The sequence below is a fragment of the Danio rerio genome, chromosome 4, assembly GCF_052040795.2.
Source record: "Danio rerio strain M-AB ecotype USA chromosome 4, GRCz13ab, whole genome shotgun sequence".
In the NCBI taxonomy this organism is placed as follows: domain Eukaryota; kingdom Metazoa; phylum Chordata; class Actinopteri; order Cypriniformes; family Danionidae; genus Danio; species Danio rerio.
In genome coordinates, this window is record NC_141024.2 from 56,216,993 (window position 1) to 56,233,791 (window position 16,799).

The following is a 16,799-nucleotide window of genomic DNA, read 5'->3' on the forward strand; positions in this document are numbered from 1 at the left end:
ATTTTCAAAACAGGGCCCGTGTTTTTAAAACAGTACACACAATTAGCACAACCACACACCCAATTAGCAAAACACTACAGATCCTGTAGCATAATTAAACACTCTTGTAAAAACTATACACTTATGTTTAAAAACCACTCTTTTTTACCATAAGAAACACACATTTTCACATTTACTATACCAAGGGCGTAGGTTTGCGCTTGACATTGGTGGGGACTGGGGACGGGTGAATACAAACCCCCCAGATCCCCGCCAAGAATGAATATTGTTTTTTATATATATATATATCCAAAAGTTGGATTATTATTATTATGTTTGAATTTATCTTATTATTCAAATGGCTAAATTCTCACTGAGGAAGGTTGCCTATAGGCTTCAGTTTTTTTGTTTAAATCGTTTTAACAGATTTTCCAAAGAAAATTATAATAAAAATTTGTATTTAAAAAAAATAAGTATATTTATATATTTGAAGAGTTTAGATTCAAAAACCTCTACATGCCATTTAATATTTTCTTCTAAAATGAGCTTTTTTTCTCCAACTCCTGTGTATGGACTGGAGTGATTTTACTTTTATAGTAACAAATACATTATTTTTATTGTCTTTAAAGTGAAATAACTGAACAAAATATACAAGGCTGAGAAAAATGCTCATTTTACATGGCATTTAGAGGTTTTGGCATCTTCATTTCTTTATTCTAAGAATTTAAAGTTATAATTTCTAATTCAAAGTGTTTTTATTATTTATAAAACTGTGATAAAACTTACAATTTATATGTGTAAATAAAGTAATTTAACAAAATGGTAGGAAATAGTTTTGGTACATCAAAAATTGTAGTTACAATAACTATCCAAAAAGATTTTCCTGCAAAAATTTGTTCTTAATATGTCACTAAAATGTCATATTTATACCTCAGGTGAATAACTGCAAAAAGGTTCAGTTTTTTTAGAAAAAAAATAACCCATCATTTCAATAAACTGGCTGCAGGCCTGAAAGTGTCATGTTAAAATAATATTTATTACTGTTTTTTAGGATTGCTTACACACTAAAATTAAAAGTAGTACACTATTAGCAAAACCTTACACACAAGTATCAAAACATCAGCCCATATTTGCACAACTATAAGCACATTGTCAGCCTCTCACTTGTTTCAAATCTCTACACACAGTGATTTGCAAAACACTAAACACACTTAGCATACATTACACACTAAAATCTATCATGAAGTCACTTCCTTGCAATACCAAAGCACGGACTGTCAAATTACCGCACCGTCCGACCAATTTGTTTAACACAGTCATCAGGTGTGCAAACACTTGTTTGATTATTTGTAGACACATCAATCAGGTGTTTAAGCACTATAAAATGCCAGTTTCAATGAAAACCATCAGGTCTCAATATCAACACTGGCACACACCATAAAAAAAAACATATTCAAATGAAGCAAAGTTATGGAGTGCCTTTAGAACACAATTTCGAAAGGGTGGAAAGACTGTGGCATGATTATGCAGAGGTATATATTCACTTTAGCAACGTGATCTTGCATACTGTCTCGTAATCTTTTACTGTACTGTAATACTAGATCTACACTGAACTACACAATTTTGCCTGACACTGTTCTTCAGGTAGTTTTACGAATGGATGGAGAGGAGGTCTAGCATGAGTTCGCTTGCGTAGATGATGGTGTGTTCAACCTGACGTGAACACAGAGTAGAAGAAACATCATTGGCCACAGGTCTATAGTCAATGTCCCAGGGCAACGTGGGGGAAATAAACAGTAACACTCTGTGCAGCCATTACAAAGAATGGGGTCCTCCACTGCCATGCCCATATGGGCCCTTACAACACAGCACATATACTTACATTCTTGGACCAATTGCACAACATAACAGCAGCAAATGAAATTGATCATACGCAATACAGTTTTTTACAATTGCTATGACATTTTTATCAATACATTTAACAAGTTTCCTAAACTCTTAACACAGTTAGCACAACATCCGTCTTCGTGGGCTATACAATTAACACATTTCTTGTTGTTTTGACACAAAATGCATCCAGTTAACACAAATTTAAAATGCTTTAACTTCTTTTACAAACAAGCACAACCAAGAACAAAACAATGTAATTTTACAGTCAAATTTACAAATGCTTTAACACAGTATGTCAGAACAGATAACACCATGTTCTAAACAGAAATTATATAGGATAAAGTCAAAAGGAACAGCTGTTCTAATTGTGAATTAACATATTGCGGTTATATAAATAAATAAATAAATAAATGTATATGTATATATATATATATATATATATATATATATATATATATATATATATATATATATATATATATGTATATAACTGCAATATGAGTCTCTCATATATATATGATATATATATGACAGCTGATTCCCATCTAGAAAGCACACTCATGACTTGTTTTGGTTTTTCCAATCACATGATCATATGTTCTAATAGAGGACTCTTGAGGTTTTTGAAAGGAACATCAAAGAACTCTGTCACCAATACGTCCATGTAAGATTATGCAATACAGTCATTACTGTACTATACACAGTGTGTTTTGCAGTAAACTACTCTTTAAACCTGGAGTTCATTAGTACATACAGAACATATACAGTACAGCATTTGCATACACTGTGTCTAATTACTTTCAGAGAGTCATGAAGTTAGAGGCCAATCAAGTACCACATGAAATTTTCAATGTTGACAAGGCTGGGGATGTCGCCGTAGGAAAAACATAATAGGCCAAAGGGCCACAGTTACCGTGCCGGGCCACAGAAGATATCAAGTATAATGTGGATGAGAACATGTGGCAAAAGACCGGGCAGTATAGAAGATTACTTTGTTATTTTATTATAATTGTGGTGCTTTTCCTGTTTGCAGTGATGTCCTTCTGCAAAAAAAGTCTGTACTGCAGAAATTCTGTGTCTGTATTTTTTTTACATAAATTTTAAATTTTATAAAGCATAGTATTTTGTACAGTTTTGTATAGAATTTTTGCCGTAAACGAAAGAAAATGCATGCATTTACTTAACCTAACAAAACAAAACTGTAATGAGACTTCAAATATAAGGGCAGAGCTGACACATAAACTAACGGAGTTTCTGTAATGTCAGCTGATGATAGTGTTTTTATGGTCAGTGTTTTCTGATTGACTGAATGTTTATGTTGGAAGAGAACATGTGTTAGTGTTTTGAACAATAATTTCATTTTGAAACATGATTGCAGTGTTTTGTTAGACATGGTGTAGTGTGTTCGTTTATTATTGTATTTTGAAAAGTAGTTTAGAGGTTTAGTTTACAATGTGTGATTTTGAGCATAAAATTAACTGTTTTGCCAATTGTGTATTTTAGGTGTGTTGCTGCGTTAAGAGTTTAGCAAACTTGTTAAATGTATTGAAAAAACTGTCATAGCCATTGTAAAAAACTGTAAATTGTTGTCTGGAACAATGTGTCTTTCCACCGTTCTGCTCTGGTTCAGAACTGGTTTTAGCAACATCCACATTTTGCCGTCCTATATCTTCCACTATACTCTCCATTCCTCATCCTTATTGAAGAGTTTTTCTCAGCATGGTGGTGGAAAGTATATGATCTTCATCTCCAAGCTGGGGTACCCCTCATCCAAGCCACAGAGGAGGCCTGTGACCAGATGGAGGTAGCAGCAATACAAGATTCTACATTCAAGACACTTCTTTCCAAGGTGTCTTGCTAAGGACAACATTGCAATTGATAATTCTCATGCCAGATCTATCTTACAGTTCAATACGTAAAGTGACATGTTACAGTACTTTGAATCTTCATGCCAACATGTTGGACATGTTGAGGAATAAATAGCCGCGTTTCCACTATCGCGCCTAAAGCGAGCGAGCCAGGGCGAGCCAAGGCCAGTGGCGTTTCCACTGTCACTTCCGGGGCCTAATCGGGCAAAAGCGGGGCTTTCTCGGGGCCAACGGCCAGCCTTTTTCGGCCCACCGAATACCTTGGGCCAAGGAGGGCCAGCCGGGGCTTCGGGGCGGAGTGAAAGGAGAGACGGGCACAGTTTTCCGATCGCACTCGAGTACATGCGCCAAACAAATAAATAAATAAGGGAAAGAAAACATCTGGAACAAATTATAGGCTGGGGTCTTTTTTTGCATATGATCGCCCTTAAGTTTCTCTTTTAAATGTAAGGCTGTTGCATAAAATGATCTTTCTTTGCTGCATCTTTGATGTTTCAATAACGCATAATAATCTTTACACCATATTAAAGACACAGCAGACAGTAAAGGTTTTCAAGAGGTTTTGTCAAGTTTAATACTGTAAGTGTGTTTTTCACGTTTAGATGCCTGTGTGTGTGTGTGTGAGACCGAAAAAAGCGCTCCATTCATAGCTCTGTTGATGCCGCGAGCGGCTTTTTTCTTTTATTTTTATTGTTTTAATTTATTTTGGAGATAATACACTATATGAATACAACAGTAGGACATTAAACTTTACAAATTTCATGCCCACTTTTGTAGGCTCAAAACAATAGTGTCATATCTAGATAAAATAGCCCTATATTGAAATAATTTAAAGAATTACAAATATTAGATAGGCCTATAATAAAATCACATTAAATGTATAAACCAATATAAAACTAACAAAAGCTATAGCTATAACAATTAGGTACTATATCAAACTGTTTCAAATTTATATTAAACTTTCATTTTTCAAAAGCCTCTTTGAAAAAAAGATTTTAGATATTTTCTAAAAAATAAAAATAAATAAACACCGGAGAATGTTTCAAATATTATTTATAAAGTATTTGGATACGATGAAATTAATCAAATCATGCAAACTGAGCATTTTCGGGGTGAGTGAACGCAGAAACTAGGCGACCATTTTTTCTGTCTGCAGCCGCACAGCACTTTTTTGACGGGGAAAACTGCAAGTTCAAAATGTGTTCTGTCTCCTCAAACAAGTGTGTATGTTTTTATATGACGTGGTAAAATTAAAAAAGGACATTTTAAATACATAAAGAGCTTTATTAGTGCATAGCTCCTGAGCGCAACGAAATATAGGCTATATTTTATTACGTGCTGCTCTTATGTGATGAAACACTGAACACTTTCCTTTACTTTAGATATAATAAGCAACATCTTTAAATAAAGGGAATCACCTATTAAGTGTCATAAAGCCTATAGGGGGAAAAAATCATGTTTCAGTTCTCTCCGGAGCATTTGGGATGAATGTTGGACCGATTCTGTCTAGAGGATGTTATAAAAAACATTTTATATCGAGTTATTAACGGAGAATTTTATATATATGGTGTTATATTATAGATGTGTGCGCTCCATGCGCTCCGGGTCCCTCCGTTGGTGGCAAGACCACTGGATTTCGATGCCAGTCGGTCGGCGAGTAAATGAATATGATGAATGAATACACACAGGCATATGCGTATAGACATGCGTTGTACTGCTGTACAGTAACGTGTCATTTGTTTGTTTTGGTTGTCCTAATTTTAATAGTTTCGTGATGATGTGATGGTGTGCTTTATCTGCATGATTCTCGCTGAAGTGGGCGGTTTGAGTGACGTTCGATTCGGGGGATGTTCTGGGGGCGGGGTTTGCGTGACGCGCTGCGAGCTACTAGCCCCACAGTAGAAACGCGACATGATTTCGGCCTCACTGCTCAACCTCCCGGGCGATTGGCCCGGCCTGGCCCGATATAAGCCCTGGCTCGCACTGGCCTGATAGTGGAAATGCGGCTATTCTGTCCAGCGTTAGAAGATGAAATCAGGATTTAGCAGAAGGTAGTCACGGGTAGGGAAGGTATTAATGTAAACGGTGTCTAGCTCTTGAAAGGACTCCTCATCAGCTCGTCTAGTTCAGTCGGTAGAGCATGAGACCCTTAATCTCAGAGTCGTGGGTTCGAGCCCCATGTTGGGTGTTTCTGTTTCCTCTCTCTCTCTCAGCAAACTTACATTAGGGTTTGTATAGCAGACCTTTTGAAACAAAGTTACGCCTTTGTACCACTGTAGGTAACCATTTACTAAGTCTCTGTGGCGCAATCGGTTAGCGCGTTCGGCTGTTAACTGAAAGGTTGGTGGTTCAAGCCCACCCAGGGACGAAGTAGGCATTTTGCTGCCTTGCAACTGCTAAACCGTGCACTGGACATAGAACCTGGGCCACATTCTGTCCAGCGTTACAAGATGAAATCAGGATTAAGCAGAAGGTTGTCACGGGTAGGGAAGGTATTACTGTAAACGGTGTCTAGCTCTTGAAAGGACTCCTCATCAGCTAGTCTAGTTCAGTCGGTAGAGCATGAGACCCTTAATCTCAGGGTTGTGGGTGTGATTCAGCAACTAATTCTGCATGGAACAGAGGCTCAAGGCCGACTAGACACCGGCATTCTGCTCCGATCACACCTGAGATAAGAACACTAGTCGTAGGAGATTCAATAATCAAGAATTTCAGGAGCAGATCTACAATGACATACTGCTTTCCTCATGCAACAATTTCTGATGTAAACAAAGAGCTTGAGGAAATTCTGAAAAAGCACAAGACGGCAAAACGGATTATCATCCATGTGGGGAAGAATGATATTCGGAAAGAACAGTCAGAACTGCTCAAGAAAGATTTCTGTGAGCTCTTGGAAACAGCTGAAAGATTGAAGGTTCAGCCGTTCATAAGTGGACCACTCCCTGCAAGAGGGACAAATATGTTTTCACGGCTTCTTGGTCTAAATGTATGGCTACAGAAAACATGTAACAAGAAAGGACTGAATTTCATCGACAACTTCAATCTCTTCTGGAACCAAAGACAGCTGTTTACATCAGACGGCCTTCATCCAAACAAACTTGGTGCAAAGGTGCTAAAGGACAATATTTTTTTCTCCCTCAATCATCCATCAGCTGTGTGTGCCACTGAACTGAACTGCAAACACACACCTAGCAAATGTCCGGATGACCACAGGACTTCAAATCAGCTCCTGAGTGGACTTGTGGCTGACGAATCACCCAAGGACAGTGATAATGCCACGCAGCCAAAACACCCAATGTTGATAGAGACACTATCAGTTGCCCTCTGCTCAACACAGGCAGACTGTGACGCATCAGAACAGCATCAAGTCTCGTCACTCAAAAATGATCCTCAGGAAAACATATTTCTGCAGACAGAATCTCCAGATGCACAGCCTCTGTCACCGGACACGTTCTCATTGTCACAATGTTCACCACTCTTGGGTTTTTCAAAAAAGATGGAGGAACTGGTGTGTGCTGGAACTAAACTTTCACACTCCATTGCCGCAAGCCCCCAGTTACCAACCAAAAAGCGGCCTGCTCCACAACCACCTATGAGCCCACCTGGAAGAGCCCTCCGATCACACCGCCAGGGCCCAAACAACAACGCCCCATCTTCAGCTGGTGAACACAAGAGCTGTCACTGATGTGTGTCGGGGGCCTGCTTAGATAACAGTGTCTTTATCAAATGTTTTCAGAACAAGCAGGAACCCAGTGTGTCTGTAGCTTTCTCTAAGCAGATATGTGTTGTGTTAAGTGACAGAAAACCAAAGACTTCATCAGGCCGTAAAGCAAATCATTCAAATCTGGTGTCTATTAAATGTAGATCTGAGACTACTATAGAAAAAACAGCTAAAACTGTTAAGTTAGCGCTTTTAAACATCAGATCACTCAATAATAAGTCACTTTTAGTCAATGATTTTATCAACACAAATTGCCTTGATTTTATGCTTTTAACTGAAACTTGGCTAGATGACAGTTGTAGCGCAGCAGTTCTGAATGAAGCAGCTCCTTTAAACTTTGACTTTTTGAGTGTTTGCAGAGTTAATAGGAGAGGTGGAGGCATCGCTGCCCTGTTTAAAGATGTCTATGAATGTAAACAAGTGTCATTTGGTGACTATTTTTCTTTTGAATATCTGAGTATAGCACTAAAAGGGTCTCCACGCATCTTACTGATCATTATCTACAGACCTCCAAAATATTCTCCAGCTTTTATTGAGGATTTTACAGAGCTGTTATCAATAGTAACATCTGAATATGATTATTTTAGTATTGCTGGGGATTTTAATATTCACATTGATAATCCAGAAATCAATGCTGTAAAAGAACTGATGACTGTTTTTAACACTTTTGATCTGACTCAGCATGTTCAAGGACCCACACACAATCGTGGACACACTCTTGATCTACTTATAACTAAGGGTTTACACATTTCATCGACTGTTGTTAAGGATGTGGCACTATCTGATCATTTCTGTATCTTTTTTGATATATTGATCACTCCAGCTATTAAAGACAGATCTGTCTCTGTCAGAAAGAGATGCATAAATGAGAACACCAGTGAGCAGTTTATGAAAGCCATATCGCTGGCACCAAGTATATCTGCAGATTCTGTTGATTCTCTCCTTGATTTGTTCAATTCTAAAATTGAGAATGTCATAAATGACATCGCTCCTGTTAAAGTCAAGAAGATGACTGGCAGGCAAAAGGGATCTTGGACAAGGTCACCTAGAGTACAAATGATGAAAAGACAGTGCAGAAAAGCTGAGCGTATGTGGAGAAAGACGAAACTAGTAGTCCATTATAACATCTATAAAGACAGTCTTCATGCCTTTAATATGGAACTAAACACTGCTAGACAGACTTTCTTTTCAAGCCTTATAAACAGCAACTTAAATAATGCTCGTACACTCTTTGCAACGATAGAGAGACTCACAAACCCCCCCAGTCAGATTCCAAGTGAGCTCCTCTCTGAAAGCAAATGTAATGAGTTTGCTCATTTCTTCACTGATAAGATCAATAATATCAGAAAGGCAATCAGCTCATCCAATCAGTCAAGTTGTGTCGATATCAAACAAGCTCAACCACAACTTAAGAAATCAGAAATTATGTCTGATTTCATGGCAATTAACGGCAAAATCTTAGAAGAAATTGTGCAAGTTATGAAAACATCAACCTGCAGTCTTGACACGCTCCCCACATCATTCTTCAAAACGGTGTTTACCTGTTTAGAAATGGATCTTCTAAAAGTGGTAAATGCTTCACTTCTATCAGGGATTTTTCCAACCTCACTTAAAACTGCAGTTGTTAAACCCCTCTTGAAGAAGAGCAATCTGGATAACACCCTATTGAGCAATTACAGGCCAATCTCAAATCTCCCTTTCATTGGCAAAATCATTGAAAAAGTTGTTTTTAACCAGGTTAACAAGTTCTTAAACTTCAGGGGGTGTTTAGACAATTTTCAATCGGGGTTCAGAGCACATCACAGTACAGAGAGCGCTCTTATAAAGATAATCAATGATATACGCCTAAATACAGATTCAGGTAAAATAACAGTGCTGGTATTGTTGGATCTCAGTGCTGCATTTGACACTGTCGATCACAGCATACTTCTGGATAGGCTGGAAAACTGGGTTGGGCTGTCTGGGACAGTCCTCAAATGGTTCAGATCTTACCTTGAAGGGAGAGGTTACCATGTCAGTATAGGTGACCATAGGTCGAGGTGGACACCCATGACGTGTGGAGTCCCACAAGGCTCGATTCTGGCACCTCTCCTGTTCAACCTTTACATGCTCCCTCTAAGCCAAATAATGAGAAAGAACCAAATCTCCTACCACAGCTATGCTGATGACACTCAGATCTACCTAGCCTTACAGCCTAATGACTACAGCCCCATTGAGACCCTCTGCCAATGCATTGATGAAATGAGCAATTGGATGTGCCAAAACTTTCTTCAGTTAAACAAAGAGAAAACTGAAATTATTGTGTTTGGAAACAAAGATGAGGTTCTCAAGGTAAATGCGTACCTTGGCACTAAAGGTCAAACGACAAAAAATAAGGTCAAGAATCTTGGTGTGACTCTGGAGTCAGATCTGAGTTTCAACAGTCATGTCAAAGCAGTCAGTAAATCAGCATACTATCATCTCAAAAACATAGCAAGAATCAGATGCTTTGTTTCTAGTGAAGACTTAGAGAAACTTGTTCATGCTTTTATCAGCAGCAGGGTGGATTACTGTAATGGACTCCTCACTGGTCTTCCTAAAAAGACAGTCAGACAGTTACAGCTCATCCAGAACGCTGCAGCCAGAATTCTAACCAGAACCAGAAAATCAGAGCACATCACACCTGTCCTCAGGTCTTTACACTGGCTGCCAGTTACATTCAGAATAGATTTTAAAGTATTATTACTGGTCTATAAATCACTAAATGGCCTAGGACCTAAATACATCACAGATATGCTCACTGAATACAAACCTAACAGATCACTCAGATCTTTAGGATCATATAAACTAGAAGTTCCAAGAGTTCAGTCAAAGCAGGGTGAATCAGCTTTTAGCCACTATGCCCCCCGCTGCTGGAATCAGCTTCCAGAAATGATCAGATGTGCTCCAACATTAGGCACATTCAAATCAAGACTGAAAACACATCTGTTTAGCTGTGCCTTTACTGAATGAGCACTGTGCTGCGTCCGACAGATTGCACTATCATGTTTTTCTCTTCTTCTTCATTCTTTTATATCACATTTTACCTGTTTTTATGTTTTGTTTTGTTTTTATGCATTTGTATTATTTGTTTTTACTTTTATTTTACTTGTTTCTTTTATTCTTGTTTATGTAAAGCACTTTGAATTGCCATTGTGTATGAAATGTGCTATATAAATAAACTTGCCTTGCCTTGCCTTGCCTTGGGTTCAAGCCCCACGTTGGGTGTTTCTGTTGCCTCTCTCTCTCTCAGCAAACTTACATTAGGGTTCATATAGCAGACCTTTTGAAACAAAGTTACGCCTTTCTACCACTGTAGGTGATCTTTCCCTTATACTCTGTGGTGCAATAGGTTAGCGCGTTCGGCTGCTAACTGATACGTTGGTGGTTCAAGCCCACCCAGGAACGAATTAGGCATTTTGCTGCCTTGCAACTGCTAACACGTGCACTGGGCATAGATCCTGGGCCACATTCTGTCCAGCGTTAGAAGATGAAATCAGGATTTAGCAGAAGGTTGTCACGGGTAGGGAAGGTATTACTGTAAACGGTGTCTAGCTCTTAAAAGGACTCATCATAAGCTCGTCTAGTTCAGTTGGTAGAGCATGAGACCCTTAATCTCAGGATTGGGGGTTCGAGCCCCACATTGGGTGTTTCTGTTGCCTCTGTCTCTCTCAGCAAACTTACATTAGGGTTCATATAGCAGACCTTTTGAAACAAAGTTACGCCTTTGTACCACTGTAGGTGACCTCTTACTTAGTCTCTGTGGTGCAATCGGTTAGCGCGTTCGGCTGTTAACTGAAAGGTTGGTGGTTTAAGCCCACCCAGTGTTACAAGATGAAATCAGGTTTTAGCAGAAGATTGTCACGGGTAGGGAAGGTATTACTGAAAACGGTGTCTAGCTCTTGAAAGAGCTTCTCATCAGCCTGGCTAGCTCAGTCGGTAGAACATGTGACTCTTAATCTCAGGGTCGTGGGTTCGAGCCGCACGTTGGGTGTTTCTGTCCCTTTGCTCTCTCTCTCTCAGCAAACTTACATTAGGGTTCATATAGCAGACCTTTTGAGACAAAGTTATGCCTTTCTACAACTGTAGGTGACCTTTCCCTAAGTCTCTGTGGCGCAAATTAGGCATTTTGCTGCCTTGCAACTGCTAACACGTGCACTGGACATAGATCCTGGGCCACATTCTGTCCAGCGTTACAAGATGAAATCAGGATTTAGCAGAAGATTGTCACGGGTAGGGAAGGTATTACTGTAAACGGTGTCTAGCTCTTGAAAGAGCTTCTCATCAGCCCGGCTAGCTCAGTCGGTAGAGCATGAGACTCTTAATCTCAGGGTCGTGGGTTCGAGCCCCACGTTGGGCGTTACTGTTACTTTTCTCTCTCTCTCTCAGCAAACTTACATTAGGGTTCATATGACAGACCTTTTGAGACAAAGTTACGCCTTTCTACCACTGTAGGTGACCTTTCCCTAATACTCTGTGGCGCAATAGTTTAGCGTGTAGGCTGTTAACTGATAGGTTGGTGGTTCAAGCCCACCCAGGGACGCTTTAGGCATTTTGCCGCCTTGCAACTACTAACACCTGCACTGGGCGTAGATCCTGGGCCACATTCTGTCCAGCGTTAGGAGATGAAATCAGGATTTAGCAGAAGGTAGTCACGGGTAGGGAATGTATTAATGTAAACGGTGTCTAGCTCTTGAAAGGACTCCTCATCAGCTCGTCTAGTTCAGTCAGTAGAGCATGAGACTCTCAATCTCAGGGTCGTGGGTTCGAGCCCCACGTTGGGCGTTACTGTTACTTTTTTCTCTCTCTCTAAGCAAACTTACATTAGGGGTTCATATAGCAGACCTTTTGAGACAAAGTTACGCCTATCTACAACTGTAGGTGACTCTTCTCTAAATTTCTGTGGCGCAATAGGTTAGCGTGTAGGCTGATAACTGATAGGTTTGTGTTTCAAGCCCAACTTACATTAGGGTTACATTAGGGTTCATATAGCAGACCTTTTGAGACAAAGTTACGCCTTTCTATCACTGTAGGTGACCTGTCCCTACTACCTTTTGGCGCAATAGGTAAGCGTGTAGGCTGTTAACTGATTGGTTGGTGGTTCAAGCCCACCCAGGAACGAATTAGGCATTTTGCTGCCTTGCAACTGCTAACACATGCACTGGGCATAGATCCTGGGCCACATTCTGTCCAGCGTTACAAGATGGTATTACTGTAAACAGTGCCTAGCTCTTGAAAGGACTCCTCATCAGCTCGTCTAGTTCAGTCGGTAGAGCATGAGACCCTTAATCTCAGGGTTGTGGGTTCGAGCCCCACGTTGGGTGCTTTTGTTACTTTGCTCTCTCTCTCTCTCTCTCTCTCAGCAAACTTACATTAGGGTTCATATAGCAGACCTTTTGAGACAAGGTTACGCCTTTCTACAACTGTAGGTGACCTTTCCCTAAGTCTACCTAAGTCAACCCTATACCTTGCCTACTTGTAAATTTCTGTTGTGGAGCCCGGATAGCTCAGTCGGTAGAGCGTCAGACTTTTAATCTGAGGGTCCAGGGTTCAAGTCCCTGTTTGGGCGTGTGAGGCTCATTTTGTGGAGCCACAGCTTTTGCCGTTGAGCTATCGCTTGATGAAAGTTTCATCTGGATGCACAATATGTGTACTAGGCATAAAGAAATAGCAGTACAGGCAGTCTTGTATTTGTGGCCGAGTGGTTAAGGCGGTGGACTAGAAATCCATTGGGGTCTGCCTGCGCAGGTTTGAATCCTGCCGACTACATCCTCTCATACTCTGTGTTGTGGCCGCAGCATCCCCGGGTTGAACCGGGTCATGTTGTGAATTCGACTTCTCATCAGTTAGAAATATCAGAAAATAGACTTTATTCTCCATAATAAAGTCGAGAAAGAGCAGAGCAGACCCCAGAGCATTCTGAAGTCTTTCCTGCTCCTCCTAAAGTATCTGTGTTCTCCATAATCTTTTTACAGGTAATTATGACACACCCCTTTGTGTCTCTTTTTAACTCTTGACCATTTTTGAATAGGCTTTCTAGTCTAAGGGGTCCTGCTATTCTTGGCTCTTAGCCCACTAGCTCATGTCAACAGAGATGTTACAGGTCTATGTCAGCAAAGTATAGATACAACTTATGCAAAGGAACTAAGGGTTTACATACATTGTTATGATAGGATAATAACTTGATAATATGTTACTCATTCTAACTTCTGCCACATATAGCTTCATACAAGTATTTAACATATATGATCAGTGCTTTACATATTCAGTTATTCTACACAATCAGCCATTCAGTAATAGCCTTCTCCTAGTGTTGCTTCTGTGCAGGCATACTCATATTACACAGTATTTTTAACACATGCTGGCATGTTTGCTGCAAACACTACATACATTTTGAGAAGAGAAAATTAACTGCTTTACACTTAGAAAATACTACACACTGAGACAATAAAATCTTCTTCAAATTTATATACACTGAAGAAAGACCTTGATACTCTTAATGTGGAGACGGACAAAGGTGCCTTTAATAAGGTCAAGTGGCCAGAATTTGGAGAAAATAATTCAACCTATTTTTCTTAATGCAGAAAAGAGAAGAGGTGAGCAGAAAAGGACATCAACCCTTGATATTAATGGTCACCTCATCTCAGATGAAGGAACAATATTAAAGTTTGTATATGAGTTTTCCCAGTCTTACTTCTTCCTTTCAGCCAAATTGCTCTGATCAATTATTTTGTAATGTTCAGTCATTTATTCCAATCATTAGTGACGATCATCATGATGTTTGAGAGACTGTAATAACTGTAGAGGAATTGGACACTATAATTACAGTAAACCCATTTAATAAAAGCCCAGTACCAGATGGTTTGCCATTTGAACTGTATAGGCTGTTTGGTAATGTTGAATATGTTCAAAGAAAGCTCAGATAGAGAAGGATTAGCTGAATCAATGAAGCAAGGCATAATCACACTGATCCCTAAACCAAATAAGGAGAAACCTTTTCTTGATAGCTGGCTTTCCGTAACTGCTTAATTCTGATTATTAAATTCTCACCGCAGTATATGCTAGAAGATTAAACACATTTCACTCTCACAATCAGGTTTCATGAAAGATTGACATGTTTCAATAATATCCGTCTTGTTTTAGACCTTTTAGATTGCTCAGAGTTGGTGAACGAAGATGCTCTCATTTTGTGTTTAGACTTTTACAAGGCCTTCGACGCTGTCGAGCATCTCTTCATGCAGACACTTTGAAGCATTTTGGCTTTGGTCAAGAGTTTGTGAGAACTGTTCAGACTCTGTATAAAGACTTCACTAGTAATGTGTCTTTGCCTCATGGAGCTTCTCCACGTTTTGTCATTGGAAGAGGAATCAGACAAGGTTGTCCTGTTTCCCTTTTTCAGTTTCTGGGGGTTGCAGAGCTTCTTAATCTTTATGTGGTCAATTGCTTAAATGTTGAAGGTGTTTAAATAGTGCAGATGATGCATGTGTCTCTATACATAATAAAAACAAGTCCCTGTAATATCACAGCCATTACAATGATTGTCGAATGCTTCTGGCCTTTCTGTTAATCAGAAAAATCTGTTGACAATTCTTCATTCTGATATCTTAGATGTTTGTGGAATTAAGGTCAGGCACACCATCACATATTGAGGTATTACAATTAATAAATGTTCTTCTGAAAGGATCAGAACTTTTCTAAATGTTTAAAGAAAGTCAAAACTGTGTTTAATTGCTGGTCTCAGAGGAACCCGACTATCCATGGACGTCTTCTACTTTCCAAAGCTGAAGGAATATCAAGGCTGGTCTATCCCGCTCTCTCCTTACAGTATATGCTAATCCCGAAATGTGTACAGAGATTGATAGGGCTGTATTTCAGTTCATCTGGAAAAACAGGACAGAATATGTCAAAAGAAAAACAATAAGCTTTTCGAAAGGTGGACTCACTGTTCTTGATTTGACAATGTTTAAAATGAATTGGATGAAACATTGCCTTTACCAAAGTCATTTACTGGTTTTATATTACAAATCTCTTCTTTGACAAATGTGCTGGATTAAAACGGTCATGTTCTCTATTGTGTTTAGTGTTGGTCAACTGTGGTAGCATCTTTTAATTAGGAAAAAATATTTTATTATTATTTTTACTATTTTTTATTTTTGCTCTTTTATTGATCATTTTTCTATGTTCCTTCTTATTATGAGCCTATTGCTATTTTTACTGTTTTATGCTGTGTCATCATGTGTTTATTTTCTCTCTGTAAAGCACTTTGTGCAGCCCTGTGGCAGTTGGAAACGTGCTATATAAATAAATAGAACTTGAACTTGAATTAAACTTTTTGCTTTCTTGTGACTCCAAATGTACTAAACTTCCCATTAAATGATCAACCTTTCATAAGCAATTATTAGAAACGTGGATGTTACATGTCCATGTATTTATTATTTATTTATTTATGTTACTTTGTCGCCTTCTAGTATTTTGTATCTGTTTGTGTTTTGATTTTAAGTTGATTCCTCCGCACCTGCAGACCATTGACTGTTGGCGATTTAAGAGCTCGCTCTGCAGTGTTTCAGTGACGGGGATTTGAGCGCCCGTCCAGACGTGGAGTGGTGCTCCTTTTGTTTTCAGCCTTCGTTTATTCTGTTTTCTCCCCATACTTTGTTTATGCTACCTGTTGAGCCTTGATTTATTATTCTGCTGTGACCACTAGTCAGGTAAGCTAATCTGTATTTTTTTTTAACTTTATGCGTTATGACGTCTTTCACGAGTATCCGGAATATGCAAGTTTAAGTAATATGAATCATCCACATATCTTTTGCGACTTCATTATCTGAGATGTGAAACACATGGAAAAGCTGCCTGAAGACAATCAGCAGTCCCGTGCGCACACACATAAGAGACACGAACATGCTGGTGGAGTGAGTGTGTGTTACAGCAGTTTGGCTGATAGATATGAATTTGTAGCTAAATCGTTTGCCCGCAAAGCAGCATTTCGCATTGTTTACATCATTGCTACAGCATACCGTTAATGCTAGACACTGTACATGTCATGATCAATTTTAACAAATAAAAACACTTACTTGTAGCTTACAACTTTTGCTTTGAGGAGATTTTAGCCGAGTCCAGCACTGAACTGGGAGAGATTCTGTGACAGTGGAAACGCAACATAATTTTGGCCTCATTACTCATCTCCCGGGCGATTGGCCCGGCCCGATAAAAGCCCTGGCTCGCACTGGCCCGATAGTGGAAATGCGGCTACTGGCACTTCCCCGCCAACACTTCAAGAACTGTACTCTTCCAGAGCGAGTAAAAGGGCTCGCAAAATCCCC

General features: G+C 39.3%; 2 protein-coding genes, 1 long non-coding RNA gene and 4 other non-coding genes across 7 annotated transcripts in view; all 7 read left to right on the top strand.

Moving 5' to 3' along the window:
* LOC141381679 (uncharacterized) overlaps positions 1 to 14,836 on the top strand; it is a 136,159-nt gene extending 121,323 nt beyond the window's left edge. The window contains exon 5 of the transcript XR_015942628.1: positions 7,491 to 14,836. The gene's annotated coding sequence lies outside the window, so the exon portion shown is untranslated. The remainder of the gene's footprint in view (positions 1 to 7,490) is intronic.
* The window catches only part of LOC796311 (zinc finger MYM-type protein 1), an 854,498-nt gene that overhangs the window by 124,424 nt on the left and 713,275 nt on the right, over positions 1 to 16,799 (top strand). The gene's annotated exons all lie outside the window — the stretch shown is intronic.
* LOC147844968 (uncharacterized) overlaps positions 1 to 16,799 on the top strand; it is a 48,658-nt gene that overhangs the window by 737 nt on the left and 31,122 nt on the right. The window lies entirely within an intron of this gene.
* On the top strand, positions 6,032 to 6,105 carry trnan-guu (transfer RNA asparagine (anticodon GUU)). The gene has a single exon. It is a non-coding gene; the product is annotated as a tRNA-Asn (tRNA).
* Positions 11,764 to 11,836, top strand: trnak-cuu (transfer RNA lysine (anticodon CUU)). The gene has a single exon. It is a non-coding gene; the product is annotated as a tRNA-Lys (tRNA).
* Positions 12,189 to 12,261, top strand: trnae-cuc (transfer RNA glutamic acid (anticodon CUC)). Its single transcript has one exon. It is a non-coding gene; the product is annotated as a tRNA-Glu (tRNA).
* trnak-uuu (transfer RNA lysine (anticodon UUU)) lies at positions 12,973 to 13,045 on the top strand. Its single transcript has one exon. It is a non-coding gene; the product is annotated as a tRNA-Lys (tRNA).